This window comes from Tenebrio molitor, unplaced genomic scaffold, assembly GCF_963966145.1.
Source record: "Tenebrio molitor unplaced genomic scaffold, icTenMoli1.1 SCAFFOLD_831, whole genome shotgun sequence".
In the NCBI taxonomy this organism is placed as follows: domain Eukaryota; kingdom Metazoa; phylum Arthropoda; class Insecta; order Coleoptera; family Tenebrionidae; genus Tenebrio; species Tenebrio molitor.
In genome coordinates, this window is record NW_027184246.1 from 1 (window position 1) to 16,871 (window position 16,871).

The 16,871-nt window shown below is 39.2% G+C and overlaps 2 non-coding genes across 2 annotated transcripts; both read right to left on the reverse strand.

The window, feature by feature from the left end:
* Positions 1-6,286: 6,286 nt before the first annotated feature.
* Positions 6,287-6,406, reverse strand: LOC138141039 (5S ribosomal RNA). Its single transcript, XR_011162937.1, has one exon. It is a non-coding gene; the product is annotated as a 5S ribosomal RNA (ribosomal RNA).
* A 10,167-nt stretch (positions 6,407-16,573) lies between these two features.
* LOC138141040 (5S ribosomal RNA) lies at positions 16,574-16,693 on the reverse strand. The gene has a single exon (XR_011162939.1). It is a non-coding gene; the product is annotated as a 5S ribosomal RNA (ribosomal RNA).
* Positions 16,694-16,871: the final 178 nt, after the last annotated feature.

A 16,871-nucleotide genomic window follows, 5' to 3' on the forward strand; every position in this document is an offset into this window, starting at 1 on the left:
CCTCGTCGTTTCTGATGGCCAGCTGCAGATGACGCGGTATAATACGTGTCTTCTTGTTGTCACGGGCAGCGTTTCCTGCCAATTCTAGAACTTCGGCGGCTAAGTACTCCATGACGGCGGCCAAATAGACGGGAGCTCCTGCACCGACGCGTTCCGCGTAATTTCCTTTTCTGAGAAGACGATGTATCCTACCCACCGGAAACTGGAGACCGGCACGGCTCGAACGGGATTTCGCTTTTCCCTTCACTTTACCTCCTTTACCGCGACCTGACATTTTAAGTTCGTTCGTTAGACACCACGAGAAGTAATAAAACTGACGGACGGGACTCGTCGATTGTAAAAGCTGGTAGCTGTGCTTCGAATTTATAGCCTCCGTGATAGGAGAATAGGACGTGACGATTGGTGGGAGCCCGTTTTCAGGTGGGGTTCTGGTGAACACACTACCTATCAGAAAGGTGGTGGTGCAAAGTTAACGCACGCACACGAGTCAGAGCAGTTCGCGAGTTTGTTGAATCGAATTGAATTGAAAAATGCCGCCGAAGACAAGTGGTAAGGCAGCCAAGAAGGCCGGGAAAGCTCAGAAGAACATTTCCAAGAGCGACAAAAAAAAGAAGCGCAGGAGGAAGGAGAGCTATGCCATCTACATCTACAAGGTGTTGAAACAAGTCCATCCCGACACCGGTATCTCTAGTAAGGCTATGAGCATAATGAACAGTTTCGTGAACGACATCTTCGAACGTATCGCCGCTGAAGCTTCCCGTCTGGCACACTACAACAAACGTTCGACGATCACCAGCAGAGAAATTCAAACTGCCGTGCGTCTGTTGTTGCCCGGTGAGTTGGCCAAGCACGCCGTCTCCGAAGGTACCAAAGCCGTCACCAAGTACACCAGTTCGAAATAGATGTTTTTCGTTTTCGACACATTTATAAACGGTTCTTTTCAGAACCACAAAAACTCTCGAACAAAAAAGAAAAAGACGTGAAACAGCGATTTTTAATTAACTTTTATTATGTCATTATGACAGCGAAAAAATATGAAAAATGTTACATACAGTTTAAGAAAGCGAGAAATGCAAAATTTTTCTATAAAAAATAAACATGCTATTTAAGCTATGTAAATATATTGGATGAACAGTAGGCCCTTTAGGTTTCATGCATTATCGGTATTTTGCACCCATGCCTATCCAACTTGTAGTTATGTGGTTATTGTATTCGAAATAATTTAGTTGATTGAGGTTATGTTATGAATAAATTTCTATTTTGCCAGAATACAACTCTTCGGAAGAAGAAATCAAATAAACAATCGTACATCTGCTGAACAACCTAGTTGATGGTTGATGGATTTGCATTACCCAGCATATAGCCTAAATGTTCATCTTTAGTGAAATTAAAATTACTTAGCTTTTTTAAGAAAGAAAAAATTAGAACGAATTCTCATCGAAAAAACCGCGATTCCTACAAATGATACAGATGGTTTTGTAGTCGCGTATGTTATTGAATACAATGAGCCGACATTTTTCCGACTCTTTGTTTCATCGAAAACGTTGTTGACATTAGCAAGGAACGTTAAGGATTCCCTGAAACAGACAATTTCACTGTTTTGGAATAGCAGTATGTGCAAATGAGAGGACAGAAGACTTTGAAAAAAGGAGTGAACAAAACTGTACTTTAGTACAGAATGTTATGTTTATTTTAATTTCAATTGTTCCTGTTTTAATGAGATTTTTTATGTTCCTAAATCATTTTCTATTTTATTATCTCTACCTAGCATAAAAATTAAAATACTTTGCAACATTACGTTATTATACATTGCATATCTGACATAAAATACTTGCAAAAATTACTTAGCTAATTAATATTACGCATGACAACTCACATTATTTACTTTGCAAAACATTATAGAATACATAACAGATAATTGTGACCCTGTGTATTGTTCATTGGAATTAAAATAAAAAAAACGTGATTTCGTCAATCGCCGTTATTTGCGACTTCAGGCAACTGTCGCTAAGAGCTATTTTTGTTTCTCCGTTCAATTTCCCGATAAAATCGTCGACTTAGTTATTAACTTTATAATCTTTTTAATCATTCTTCAGTTAGGTGGTATCAATAATACCACAATAGCCATGTTGCCGGAGTTTTTTGATAAAAGACTTGCTAGTTGGAATACAGAAAATATTTACCAAACACCTATTCACGATAATAAACCGGGGCACTATTGTGGGTTTTCGGTTGGTTTTATATTATATTAGGTACTCACCCTTCGTAACGTGTCTCCACGAAAAAACGTCACTTTCACACTAACCACCTTTCGTTTTAACTCTCGCGACGATAACTGAAATGTTGACGCGCGCCGGACAGATTCACGGACATACAACCACCCACCCACCCCGCGCCCCGGTTTCCGTCTGGACTGGTTCTGTCGTCCGAGTGAGTGCCAAAAATTAGCGTTCGTCTATTAAATGATTGTCGGATGATGATTATTGACGGACACTTTTATCGCACCCGATCACACTTTAGTTACTACCTACGTTTAGTATCGACGACGCATCGTTTCGATTATTGAAATTCGAATTGAATTTTTTTTTTTTCTAGTTTTCGACGTAGATTCGCGTGACACAAATATTATGAGCCTTTTTGGATCGATTTCGTGTGCATCACGCCATTTCTACGGGCGAACGTGAATGTGTGATGTTGACGTGATGGAAGCAACGTTTAGGCAATCCGCATTACGTATTACTATCAATTATATTTTAAACGAATGAAAACTTCAATTCAGAAGTGTGATAATCCCGATCCATTCAAGTTTTGTTAATTTTAGATTAAAAATGCGTGAGTATTGTACTATTGCTAACGATAAAACGATAAAAAGAACAAGAGCAACGGGCCATTAAGTTAATTTAAAAATAACTCGTACCGGATAAGTCGAATACGTATCCAGGGAAAATTTATTAATTTTAAAATTAACAATAAACGAAAAAAAAAGAACAAGATTTCCGTCAGCTGTGTCATAAACGGAGACCGGCGGAAACAGGTTCTCGCCTCCCACCACTTTTGTGTAGCGGCCGCCAAATCAATTTTGTTTTTATATAATTGATTCAAAAAATTGAAATTCACGCATAGTTATCTGTGCCTGAAGTGGGTCATTTTCATTGCATTGTTAGTAAGATCGAAACCATAGAAACCATACAAAACGCATACGACTATTTCTGTTTTTCATTTCACGCACTGTTTTTTATTAGTTACCTAGCAACATGGTCACTGCATTGAAACTTCAGAGTTCCTTCAAAAATTTGAATTTTTAATTTCAATTTTTTGAATCAATGATAGAAAAAATATTGTTTATATTTAATATAAAAATAACTATTGTGGAAAACAGCAAAAAATAAAATAATACCACTAATTGGCGGCTGGTCAGGATAGACCTAACGTTCGAAATTTAGAAAAATATTTTTTTTATTTTAATACTGTTACTTTTCTAATGAAGTGCGAAATAAGTTGTGCCCCATAGCTATCTTTTTTATTTTTCACTACGACAATTACAAAGTGTTGATATTCACAACTTTTCGTGAGCACTTCGATAGAAATGAACAAGAACGCAGGAAAATTCCACACCGAATATTAATATTCTGTCTTGGCCCATGTTTATTTTTATCTACCGCAAAACAAAATGTTCGGATTTGTCAGGGGTATTCTGATTTAAAAAAAGAAGAACATTTGACGAATATTTTAAGTCTCAAACGTTTGGAAAATAATGCAACAACAATTCATAGACTACAAAAAAGCCTATGATTCAGTACCACATTCATGGTTAATTAAAATTCTTAAAATTTATAAAATTAATATTAAATTAAATCACCTTCTTTATATGGATGACATAAAACTTAACAATAACTGAAAATCAATCAATATGTCGTGGTCATTACGAAAATTTAGAATATATAACTAAAGAAGGAGAAATCATTAAAAATTTAAATAAAGGAGAATTTTATAAATATTTAGGTATTAATCAATCAAATCATATTCAACATTCAATTATAAAATTAAATCTATTCTTTTGGTGTTATAAAATGGTCCAAAACTAATTTAAAGAATATAAATATTCAAACTAGAGTTCTCTTTACAAAATTTTGTAAACATCACCCCAAATCTGCTGTTGAAAGATTTAATTTACCACGCGAAAATGGTGGTAGGGGTTTTTCAAATCTAGAAATTCTACAACACAATCAAATTGCTTCACTAAAAAATTATTTTCTCAATAGAGCTCGTGATATGACACTATAGCAAATATAAAACAAAAGTCTTTACATGGGAGATATTTTAAAGAGCTGAGGGTTTTATATTTGCAATACAAGATCTTGCACCGTTTTGGCTCACAGCGAATATAAAAAACGTCATGATATATTCGCAAAAATTATACACATGAATTTAGCAGTTAAATTCAATTTATTAAAGGATACACAACCACATTACATTTATAAACCAGAAAGTTGTTTAGAAAATGACAATTACAAATTATATTTTGATCGCACAGTTTTAACTGACATTCACATTCAGCATAACAGACCAGACATTATTATTTTAAATAAACAACAAAAGCAAGCATATCTTTTAGATATAGCTGTTCCAAATTCACACAATATAACACAGACATATAATACAAAAATTAATAAATATATTATTATAATTTCAGCAACAGGAATAGTACCGCAATCTCTTTTTAAAAATTTAAAAATTTTGGACTTAGAGAACACATAAAACACAAAAAAGTCAAAATGTGGAGGCGAGACGCCGGTAATTATGTTGATAAGCACTGCACTACTGCCGCCGGGTGGAGGTGGGATACGAAAAGAAGATGGGAAAAACCGAATTTTATTATCGTATTTAATTGACGTCACAGTTACTTTGGCGAAACAGGAGCTCGCTTTTCGAAGGCATGATGAAAAAGACAGACGAATCAATTTGATATATAAAACCTAACAGGAACGGCTGGTCCATGAGGTCATTTGGGTAATGACCCCCTAAAAAATAAAGGTTTTACCCAACACCAGCCGCGACTGCAATGTACACAAGATTTTTTCTACAATCGCAACTATGACTGCTACATATTATGTTATTTCAACCAAATCAGAAGTACAATAATTTTGAAAAGTAAGTGCAATGTATACTTCTAAATCTATCTAAATTTATTAATATGTAATTTTTTTCAAAACTATCGATCTTTCTTTGAAACATTTTCAATTCACAATTCACTGTTGGAAGCGCTGTACTTTTTAGTATAAATACGTATACGAAAAATTAAAATAATAGTTGAATTAACACATCGTTAAATGTTACGAGGAACATAGTTTTTTGGATTACACAGCAAAATCTTGGAATTTCAGTCCGATATTACTCCATTGAGTCTTTGGACTCACAAATAAATACCTCGAAAAGCCGACAAACATCTGTCTAGAACTTTTCTAGTAACCAGAGGGTATCGTAAACGACCCGTGTTTAGACCTCTTTCGTGAAAGTGACCGACCGCCGGCGCCACTCGATTTCGTCATAAATCTCAGCCGTACCCCCCACGATAATTGACAAGTCTGTCATACAGCCCTACCATTTAAAACCTTTATTCTCTTCGTTTTAAAAATAGTTTCGCATGGTTTTTCTCTCTTCTCGTTTTACAATGGTCCAGTGACTAATAAATGAGTGTTGTGTTATGAGTTTGTTCGAGCTCAAAAAAACGTGGTTCGAAATTGTTTAACGTTTAACGAATGGTAAGTTATTCTAGTTTTTATGTTGGTCTTAACGTGTTAGGGGCCAAGAATACAACATTGTCTGTCCATTATAACATAGAACTGATATGTTGAATTCAGATCTCTAATTATTTAAAAACCAAAAAAATAAAGCAGCAGTCAAAGTGGCATGTACGCGTAACCTAATATATATTTTTTTTACATTAAAAGATCGCCGTCTTCCTCGTCGCACTTACGACATTTGCATATGTTATCTTTGTTAAACTCACGGAAGGAATATAATGAACCGGTCACCCGTCCAAGTGCTGACCGCTGCCCGCGTGGCTTACCTTCGGTGATCGAACGACAACCTTTACCGTTTGACGAGTTTTTATTCTGCAATTGTTTACAATTAATCGACAAAAAAAATTGTTTTCTTAATTATCTAGTACTTAAAGCTATGAATCTACATGATACGGGTCTGTGCATGTTTCCGAATACCTGCACGAAAAACAAATCGGTTCGGTGGTTGCTATGGATTTCAAAAAAAAACAAAAAGTGTTGGGGGGCAACGGCACGCGGTGTTCCCAAGCGGTCACCCATCCAAGTACTGACCGCGCCCGACGTTGCTTAACTTCGGTGATCGGACGAGAACCGGTGCTTTTCAACGTGGTATGGCCGTTGCCGTGGTGTTTAGGTGTGATCGTTGGTGTAAAATATATTGCTTTTAACATTCCGATGCACGAATATGAACATCAAAACGCGATGCGTTTCGTTTCCGTATGCACTTACCCTCTGACGACCGACGTCGGACCGAACTAACGGGAAATCCCACAACAACCACCACGTCACGCTCTAACGACAAGAGAGACTACTAGACGGACTGGCGATCTCCCGCGTCGCACATTTTTCGACCGCCGGCGGCGGTGGAAAATCCAGAATTTCACCCCACCCACCGCGCTGCTTGCTCCGACGACGACGAGATTCCCACATTTGGATCGACCGAAATATGTAAGTAATATCAGGAAGTTCCGATTTTCGAGAGGAGACCTGTGTTTCTATTTACCTATCTATAATAATTATCGTTATAATCATCATATCATTATTATTATTATTAACATTATTATTTATTACCATTATTATTATTATTATTATTATTTATCGTCCCTCGGATTCGGCGATCTTCGAAAATCCAAGTTGGACCGTTAGACATTCGAACGCGGTGTGCGTGGCTGACGAGTTGTTATTTTTGGCGTTTTTTCTTCGATCTTCACCCCGACTTCGGACGACGCAGGTCGGACACGAAATTACGAAGAGAGAAAGACGGAAGAAAGGAAGAAAACCTGAAGATCCGTCGAAGAAAATATCGGAAAACTCGTAGGTGCGGCATCGGTCGGACGATGAAGACCGTCTCCTTTCGGATGATCCTCTCGACGGACTTTCGGCCGTCCCGAAGGGTCCGGACGGCAACGGGACCCGTCGTCGACTCGTCCCGTTTCAACTTCCGCCGAAAACGATCGACCTGAACGTCGGAGAGGCGGTTCGCGGCATCCTGTTGTCGGAATTGCCTCGGTTCGAACACCAGGTCCTTTCTGTGCTTCGACCGTTTCGGAAGCGTTTGGCGACGCGAAGATGTCGTAAAATCGAGAAGGTGGCGCGGTATTCCGGGAAGAGATGGACCAATATTTCGGCGAACGAAATATGGATTCCCGGAATCGACGCGTCTACCCCGCACCGCCGACGTAAACCGTCGGTCCCGAATCGAAACCGTGACGACCCGGATTTAGGGCTGGTGGTTGGAGGGGCGTGTACCTGATTCGAAACCCACCGACGTTCCGAGACGAACTTCGCTATCTCCAGGGAAACTTCGGAAACCGAGTTCGGCCAGCTTGATCACACGGTGGCGATGGTGATCGAGGAAAGAGGACGATGCCATCACGCGGGCAACGATTCCGAGGCCTGCAATTTCTTCGACGGCGGACGCGGTGCGCGTTCAGTCTTCCGTCCGCAGTGGCGACTATTTTATAAAGACTTAGAAAATTTTTTTGTTCAATTCTCGTTCACGAGGTGCTCGAAGTGTACGTGTGTGAGCAAGTGTTTTTTCAATAATTATTATTAACTTTTAACGTTTTAACGTGAAAGATGGCCGACGTCGAAAATCAAACAGCATCATCGGTCACCACCGGTTCCGCTGCCACCCCTCAATCCCACGCGAAGAAAGAGAAAAAAGCGAAAAATCCCAGGGCGAAACCGTCCCATCCTCCGACATCCGAGATGGTAAACAACGCCATCAAGGGACTCAAGGAACGCGGAGGATCGTCTCTTCAGGCCATCAAGAAGTTCGTCGCCGCAAATTACAAAGTCGACGCCGAAAAGGTCGCCCCTTTCATCAAGAAATATCTGAAAGGCGCCGTGGCGTCGGGATCTCTGGTTCAGACGAAAGGTAAGGGCGCGTCGGGTTCGTTCAAGCTCGCCTCGTCCACCTCCGGTGGTGCCAAAGTCGCCTCCGCCTCCGACAAGAGGAAACCCGCTTCGTCCGCCGCATCCAAGACGAAAAAATCATCCGCCAAACGTACCGCCGTCGCGACGACTTCCGACAAGGCTTCCTCGAAGACAGCCAAAAAACAAGCCTCCCCCAAAGCGAAGAAGACTGCTGCCGAAAAGAAGAGCGCCGTCGCTGCCTCCGCCGCCGCAGCGAAAGCCAAGAAATCGGCCGCCTCCTCGACAGAAAAGAAAACTAGAGCCGCCCCGAAACCCCGATCGCCTTCCAAAGCGAAGAAATCTAACAAGGCTGGTCCGACTAAAAAACCCAAAGCACCCAAACCCAAGACAGCCAAAGCCATTCCTGTCAAGGTGAAAAAGGCCGCTTCGCCGAAGAGGAAAAAGTGAGAAACGTGGATGGATACTCGACTCATGTTCGTTCGGCTGTGCCTCGTTCCGACGTCATCATCGTACTACCGGCAACGGGGCACGCACAAATGGCCCTTTTCAGGGCCACACGATAATCTACGACGAAAAAAAGAAATAAAACTATCCTTACGGCGAAACCAAATAAAATAGATAGCATCAGCTGGCAGGTAGGTGATGACAGGATGCAATAAAATTTTACGAACGACCGCAACCCAACCCGAATCGAGAGGACCGACCGATTATTGACATTTTTATTTTATTCATTTCCGGTTGAAGGGCGATATATTTTTTTTTTTGCCTGTAAAGTTTGAGGTTCTGAAAAGAACCGATTTTTTTGTTATAAAATTCGTGTTTCGTGTTGTTCTTCCGAAACACGATGTGGAAAAATTTAAGCGCGTTCACCCCGAATACGTCTGGCAAGTTGGATGTCCTTTGGCATGATGGTTACACGTTTGGCGTGGATGGCGCACAAATTCGTGTCCTCGAACAGACCGACCAAGTAAGCTTCGCTCGCTTCCTGGAGGGCCATCACGGCGGAGCTTTGGAAGCGCAAATCGGTTTTGAAATCCTGAGCGATCTCCCTCACCAAACGTTGAAAGGGAAGCTTGCGGATGAGCAACTCGGTACTTTTCTGGTAACGACGGATCTCACGCAGAGCCACGGTACCAGGTCTGTAACGGTGGGGCTTCTTGACGCCGCCAGTGGCGGGAGCGCTTTTCCTGGCCGCTTTGGTAGCCAGTTGTTTCCTGGGGGCTTTTCCTCCGGTGGACTTGCGTGCGGTCTGCTTGGTCCTGGCCATTTCGAATGAAACGAATGAAAAACAAAACTGACAATTATTAAAATCGACTCTGACGATCGTTAGACGTGCACGCGTCGAAAGGTAAACGGGTACTAAAAATTCCGCCATATTAAATTGTACTTTTATACGTGAACAAAGTCAACGGCTGACTTCGTCGATTGGTCGATGGTGAACCGTTGAATCTATATAAGGCTCCGTTAGTTGAAATTTTGCGGTAGTTGACTTCCTAGGGACGAGGTGTGCAGGTATTTTGTGTCAGTTGAAATAATCTGAAAAGATGACCGGTCGCGGTAAAGGAGGCAAAGGATTGGGAAAAGGAGGAGCGAAGCGTCATCGCAAAGTCCTGCGTGACAACATCCAGGGCATCACGAAACCCGCTATCAGAAGATTGGCTCGTCGTGGCGGCGTGAAACGTATTTCCGGTTTGATCTACGAAGAAACTCGCGGAGTCCTGAAAGTGTTCTTGGAAAATGTCATCCGAGATGCCGTCACCTACACGGAACACGCCAAACGTAAAACCGTGACAGCGATGGACGTCGTCTACGCTTTGAAACGTCAAGGACGCACCCTCTACGGTTTCGGAGGTTAATTTCCTGGCGCTCTTCACCGTTCGAGAAAACCAGAATAAAATACGAAATACAAAATCGGTTCTTTTCAGAACCACAAAATAAAAATAAGAGGAAAAAAAAGAAACATGATGTTCTTTCGAGAAACAACGGACAATTATTACTAACTGACTACCTGATAAATGTACCAAGATCGTAAACACCCCTTGCTTTCCTTTTGGCATTGCAGTCGTAAATGATAATAATACAAAAAGAAAAGATGCATCGGTCATTTTACGAAAAAAAAAAGCTATAGTGGCCCTGAGAAGGGCCGATATTTTGAGTTTTCGCCACGGAGATGGATCGATCGTTCGTTTAAGGTTTCTTCTCGGTTTTTTTGGGTAAAAGTACGGCCTGAATGTTGGGTAAGACACCGCCTTGGGCGATCGTAACTCCGGACAGGAGTTTGTTCAATTCCTCGTCGTTTCTGATGGCCAGCTGCAGATGACGCGGTATAATACGTGTCTTCTTGTTGTCACGGGCAGCGTTTCCTGCCAATTCTAGAACTTCGGCGGCTAAGTACTCCATGACGGCGGCCAAATAGACGGGAGCTCCTGCACCGACGCGTTCCGCGTAATTTCCTTTTCTGAGAAGACGATGTATCCTACCCACCGGAAACTGGAGACCGGCACGGCTCGAACGGGATTTCGCTTTTCCCTTCACTTTACCTCCTTTACCGCGACCTGACATTTTAAGTTCGTTCGTTAGACACCACGAGAAGTAATAAAACTGACGGACGGGACTCGTCGATTGTAAAAGCTGGTAGCTGTGCTTCGAATTTATAGCCTCCGTGATAGGAGAATAGGACGTGACGATTGGTGGGAGCCCGTTTTCAGGTGGGGTTCTGGTGAACACACTACCTATCAGAAAGGTGGTGGTGCAAAGTTAACGCACGCACACGAGTCAGAGCAGTTCGCGAGTTTGTTGAATCGAATTGAATTGAAAAATGCCGCCGAAGACAAGTGGTAAGGCAGCCAAGAAGGCCGGGAAAGCTCAGAAGAACATTTCCAAGAGCGACAAAAAAAAGAAGCGCAGGAGGAAGGAGAGCTATGCCATCTACATCTACAAGGTGTTGAAACAAGTCCATCCCGACACCGGTATCTCTAGTAAGGCTATGAGCATAATGAACAGTTTCGTGAACGACATCTTCGAACGTATCGCCGCTGAAGCTTCCCGTCTGGCACACTACAACAAACGTTCGACGATCACCAGCAGAGAAATTCAAACTGCCGTGCGTCTGTTGTTGCCCGGTGAGTTGGCCAAGCACGCCGTCTCCGAAGGTACCAAAGCCGTCACCAAGTACACCAGTTCGAAATAGATGTTTTTCGTTTTCGACACATTTATAAACGGTTCTTTTCAGAACCACAAAAACTCTCGAACAAAAAAGAAAAAGACGTGAAACAGCGATTTTTAATTAACTTTTATTATGTCATTATTATTATTATTAGGTTTCATGCATTATCGGTATTTTGCACCCATGCCTATCCAACTTGTAGTTATGTGGTTATTGTATTCGAAATAATTTAGTTGATTGAGGTTATGTTATGAATAAATTTCTATTTTGCCAGAATACAACTCTTCGGAAGAAGAAATCAAATAAACAATCGTACATCTGCTGAACAACCTAGTTGATGGTTGATGGATTTGCATTACCCAGCATATAGCCTAAATGTTCATCTTTAGTGAAATTAAAATTACTTAGCTTTTTTAAGAAAGAAAAAATTAGAACGAATTCTCATCGAAAAAACCGCGATTCCTACAAATGATACAGATGGTTTTGTAGTCGCGTATGTTATTGAATACAATGAGCCGACATTTTTCCGACTCTTTGTTTCATCGAAAACGTTGTTGACATTAGCAAGGAACGTTAAGGATTCCCTGAAACAGACAATTTCACTGTTTTGGAATAGCAGTATGTGCAAATGAGAGGACAGAAGACTTTGAAAAAAGGAGTGAACAAAACTGTACTTTAGTACAGAATGTTATGTTTATTTTAATTTCAATTGTTCCTGTTTTAATGAGATTTTTTATGTTCCTAAATCATTTTCTATTTTTTTTTTCATTAGAGAAGAGTTATTGTCGAGTTATTATCTCTACCTAGCATAAAAATTAAAATACTTTGCAACATTACGTTATTATACATTGCATATCTGACATAAAATACTTGCAAAAATTACTTAGCTAATTAATATTACGCATGACAACTCACATTATTTACTTTGCAAAACATTATAGAATACATAACAGATAATTGTGACCCTGTGTATTGTTCATTGGAATTAAAATAAAAAAAACGTGATTTCGTCAATCGCCGTTATTTGCGACTTCAGGCAACTGTCGCTAAGAGCTATTTTTGTTTCTCCGTTCAATTTCCCGATAAAATCGTCGACTTAGTTATTAACTAAGTTCTTCAGTTAGGTGGTATCAACAATACCACAATAGCCATGTTGCCGGAGTTTTTTGATAAAAGACTTGCTAGTTGGAATACAGAAAATATTTACCAAACACCTATTCACGATAATAAACCGGGGCACTATTGTGGGTTTTCGGTTGGTTTTATATTATATTAGGTACTCACCCTTCGTAACGTGTCTCCACGAAAAAACGTCACTTTCACACTAACCACCTTTCGTTTTAACTCTCGCGACGATAACTGAAATGTTGACGCGCGCCGGACAGATTCACGGACATACAACCACCCACCCACCCCGCGCCCCGGTTTCCGTCTGGACTGGTTCTGTCGTCCGAGTGAGTGCCAAAAATTAGCGTTCGTCTATTAAATGATTGTCGGATGATGATTATTGACGGACACTTTTATCGCACCCGATCACACTTTAGTTACTACCTACGTTTAGTATCGACGACGCATCGTTTCGATTATTGAAATTCGAATTGAATTTTTTTTTTTTTCTAGTTTTCGACGTAGATTCGCGTGACACAAATATTATGAGCCTTTTTGGATCGATTTCGTGTGCATCACGCCATTTCTACGGGCGAACGTGAATGTGTGATGTTGACGTGATGGAAGCAACGTTTAGGCAATCCGCATTACGTATTACTATCAATTATATTTTAAACGAATGAAAACTTCAATTCAGAAGTGTGATAATCCCGATCCATTCAAGTTTTGTTAATTTTAGATTAAAAATGCGTGAGTATTGTACTATTGCTAACGATGCCAAAACATCGCATATTCAATGTAAAAAGAACAAGAGCAACGGGCCATTAAGTTAATTTAAAAATAACTCGTACCGGATAAGTCGAATACGTATCCAGGGAAAATTTATTAATTTTAAAATTGACCGGCGGAAACAGGTTCTCGCCTCCCACCACTTTTGTGTAGCGGCCGCCAAATCAATTTTGTTTTTATATAATTGATTCAAAAAATTGAAATTCACGCATAGTTATCTGTGCCTGAAGTGGGTCATTTTCATTGCATTGTTAGTAAGATCGAAACCATAGAAACCATACAAAACGCATACGACTATTTCTGTTTTTCATTTCACGCACTGTTTTTTATTAGTTACCTAGCAACATGGTCACTGCATTGAAACTTCAGAGTTCCTTCAAAAATTTGAATTTTTAATTTCAATTTTTTGAATCAATGATTTAATATAAAAATAACTATTGTGGAAAACAGCAAAAAATAAAATAATACCACTAATTGGCGGCTGGTCAGGATAGACCTAACGTTCGAAATTTAGAAAAATATTTTTTTTATTTTAATACTGTTACTTTTCTAATGAAGTGCGAAATAAGTTGTGCCCCATAGCTATCTTTTTTATTTTTCACTACGACAATTACAAAGTGTTGATATTCACAACTTTTCGTGAGCACTTCGATAGAAATGAACAAGAACGCAGGAAAATTCCACACCGAATATTAATATTCTGTCTTGGCCCATGTTTACTTTTATCTACCGCAAAACAAAATGTTCGGATTTGTCAGGGGTATTCTGATTTAAAAAAAGAAGAACATTTGACGAATATTTTAAGTCTCAAACGTTTGGAAAATAATGCAACAACAATTCATAGACTACAAAAAAGCCTATGATTCAGTACCACATTCATGGTTAATTAAAATTCTTAAAATTTATAAAATTAATATTAAATTAAATCACCTTCTTTATATGGATGACATAAAACTTAACAATAACTGAAAATCAATCAATATGTCGTGGTCATTACGAAAATTTAGAATATATAACTAAAGAAGGAGAAATCATTAAAAATTTAAATAAAGGAGAATTTTATAAATATTTAGGTATTAATCAATCAAATCAAATTAAATCTATTCTTTTGGTGTTATAAAATGGTCCAAAACTAATTTAAAGAATATAAATATTCAAACTAGAGTTCTCTTTACAAAATTTTGTAAACATCACCCCAAATCTGCTGTTGAAAGATTTAATTTACCACGCGAAAATGGTGGTAGGGGTTTTTCAAATCTAGAAATTCTACAACACAATCAAATTGCTTCACTAAAAAATTATTTTCTCAATAGAGCTCGTGATATGACACTATAGCAAATATAAAACAAAAGTCTTTACATGGGAGATATTTTAAAGAGCTGAGGGTTTTATATTTGCAATACAAGATCTTGCACCGTTTTGGCTCACAGCGAATATAAAAAACGTCATGATATATTCGCAAAAATTATACACATGAATTTAGCAGTTAAATTCAATTTATTAAAGGATACACAACCACATTACATTTATAAACCAGAAAGTTGTTTAGAAAATGACAATTACAAATTATATTTTGATCGCACAGTTTTAACTGACATTCACATTCAGCATAACAGACCAGACATTATTATTTTAAATAAACAACAAAAGCAAGCATATCTTTTAGATATAGCTGTTCCAAATTCACACAATATAACACAGACATATAATACAAAAATTAATAAATATATTATTATAATTTCAGCAACAGGAATAGTACCGCAATCTCTTTTTAAAAATTTAAAAATTTTGGACTTAGAGAACACATAAAACACAAAAAAGTCAAAATGTGGAGGCGAGACGCCGGTAATTATGTTGATAAGCACTGCACTACTGCCGCCGGGTGGAGGTGGGATACGAAAAGAAGATGCTCTCACTGCTCTCACTCACAATAAGTTCGGAAAAACCGAATTTTATTATCGTATTTAATTGACGTCACAGTTACTTTGGCGAAACAGGAGCTCGCTTTTCGAAGGCATGATGAAAAAGACAGACGAATCAATTTGATATATAAAACCTAACAGGAACGGCTGGTCCATGAGGTCATTTGGGTAATGACCCCCTAAAAAATAAAGGTTTTACCCAACACCAGCCGCGACTGCAATGTACACAAGACTATGACTGCTACATATTATGTTATTTCAACCAAATCAGAAGTACAATAATTTTGAAAAGTAAGTGCAATGTATACTTCTAAATCTATCTAAATTTATTAATATGTAATTTTTTTCAAAACTATCGATCTTTCTTTGAAACATTTTCAATTCACAATTCACTGTTGGAAGCGCTGTACTTTTTAGTATAAATACGTATACGAAAAATTAAAATAATAGTTGAATTAACACATCGTTAAATGTTACGAGGAACATAGTTTTTTGGATTACACAGCAAAATCTTGGAATTTCAGTCCGATATTACTCCATTGAGTCTTTGGACTCACAAATAAATACCTCGAAAAGCCGACAAACATCTGTCTAGAACTTTTCTAGTAACCAGAGGGTATCGTAAACGACCCGTGTTTAGACCTCTTTCGTGAAAGTGACCGACCGCCGGCGCCGCTCGATTTCGTCATAAATCTCAGCCGTACCCCCCACGATAATTGACAAGTCTGTCATACAGCCCTACCATTTAAAACCTTTATTCTCTTCGTTTTAAAAATAGTTTCGCATGGTTTTTCTCTCTTCTCGTTTTACAATGGTCCAGTGACTAATAAATGAGTGTTGTGTTATGAGTTTGTTCGAGCTCAAAAAAACGTGGTTCGAAATTGTTTAACGTTTAACGAATGGTAAGTTATTCTAGTTTTTATGTTGGTCTTAACGTGTTAGGGGCCAAGAATACAACATTGTCTGTCCATTATAACATAGAACTGATATGTTGAATTCAGATCTCTAATTATTTAAAAACCAAAAAAATAAAGCAGCAGTCAAAGTGGCATGTACGCGTAACCTAATATATATTTTTTTTACATTAAAAGATCGCCGTCTTCCTCGTCGCACTTACGACATTTGCATATGTTATCTTTGTTAAACTCACGGAAGGAATATAATGAACCGGTCACCCGTCCAAGTGCTGACCGCTGCCCGCGTGGCTTACCTTCGGTGATCGAACGACAACCTTTACCGTTTGACGAGTTTTTATTCTGCAATTGTTTACAATTAATCGACAAAAAAAATTGTTTTCTTAATTATCTAGTACTTAAAGCTATGAATCTACATTATACGGGTCTGTGCATGTTTCCGAATACCTGCACGAAAAACAAATCGGTTCGGTGGTTGCTATGGATTTCAAAAAAAAAACAAAAAGTGTTGGGGGGCAACGGCACGCGGTGTTCCCAAGCGGTCACCCATCCAAGTACTGACCGCGCCCGACGTTGCTTAACTTCGGTGATCGGACGAGAACCGGTGCTTTTCAACGTGGTATGGCCGTTGCCGTGGTGTTTAGGTGTGATCGTTGGTGTAAAATATATTGCTTTTAACATTCCGATGCACGAATATGAACATCAAAACGCGATGCGTTTCGTTTCCGTATGCACTTACCCTCTGACGACCGACGTCGGACCGAACTAACGGGAAATCCCACAACAACCACCACGTCACGCTCTAACGACA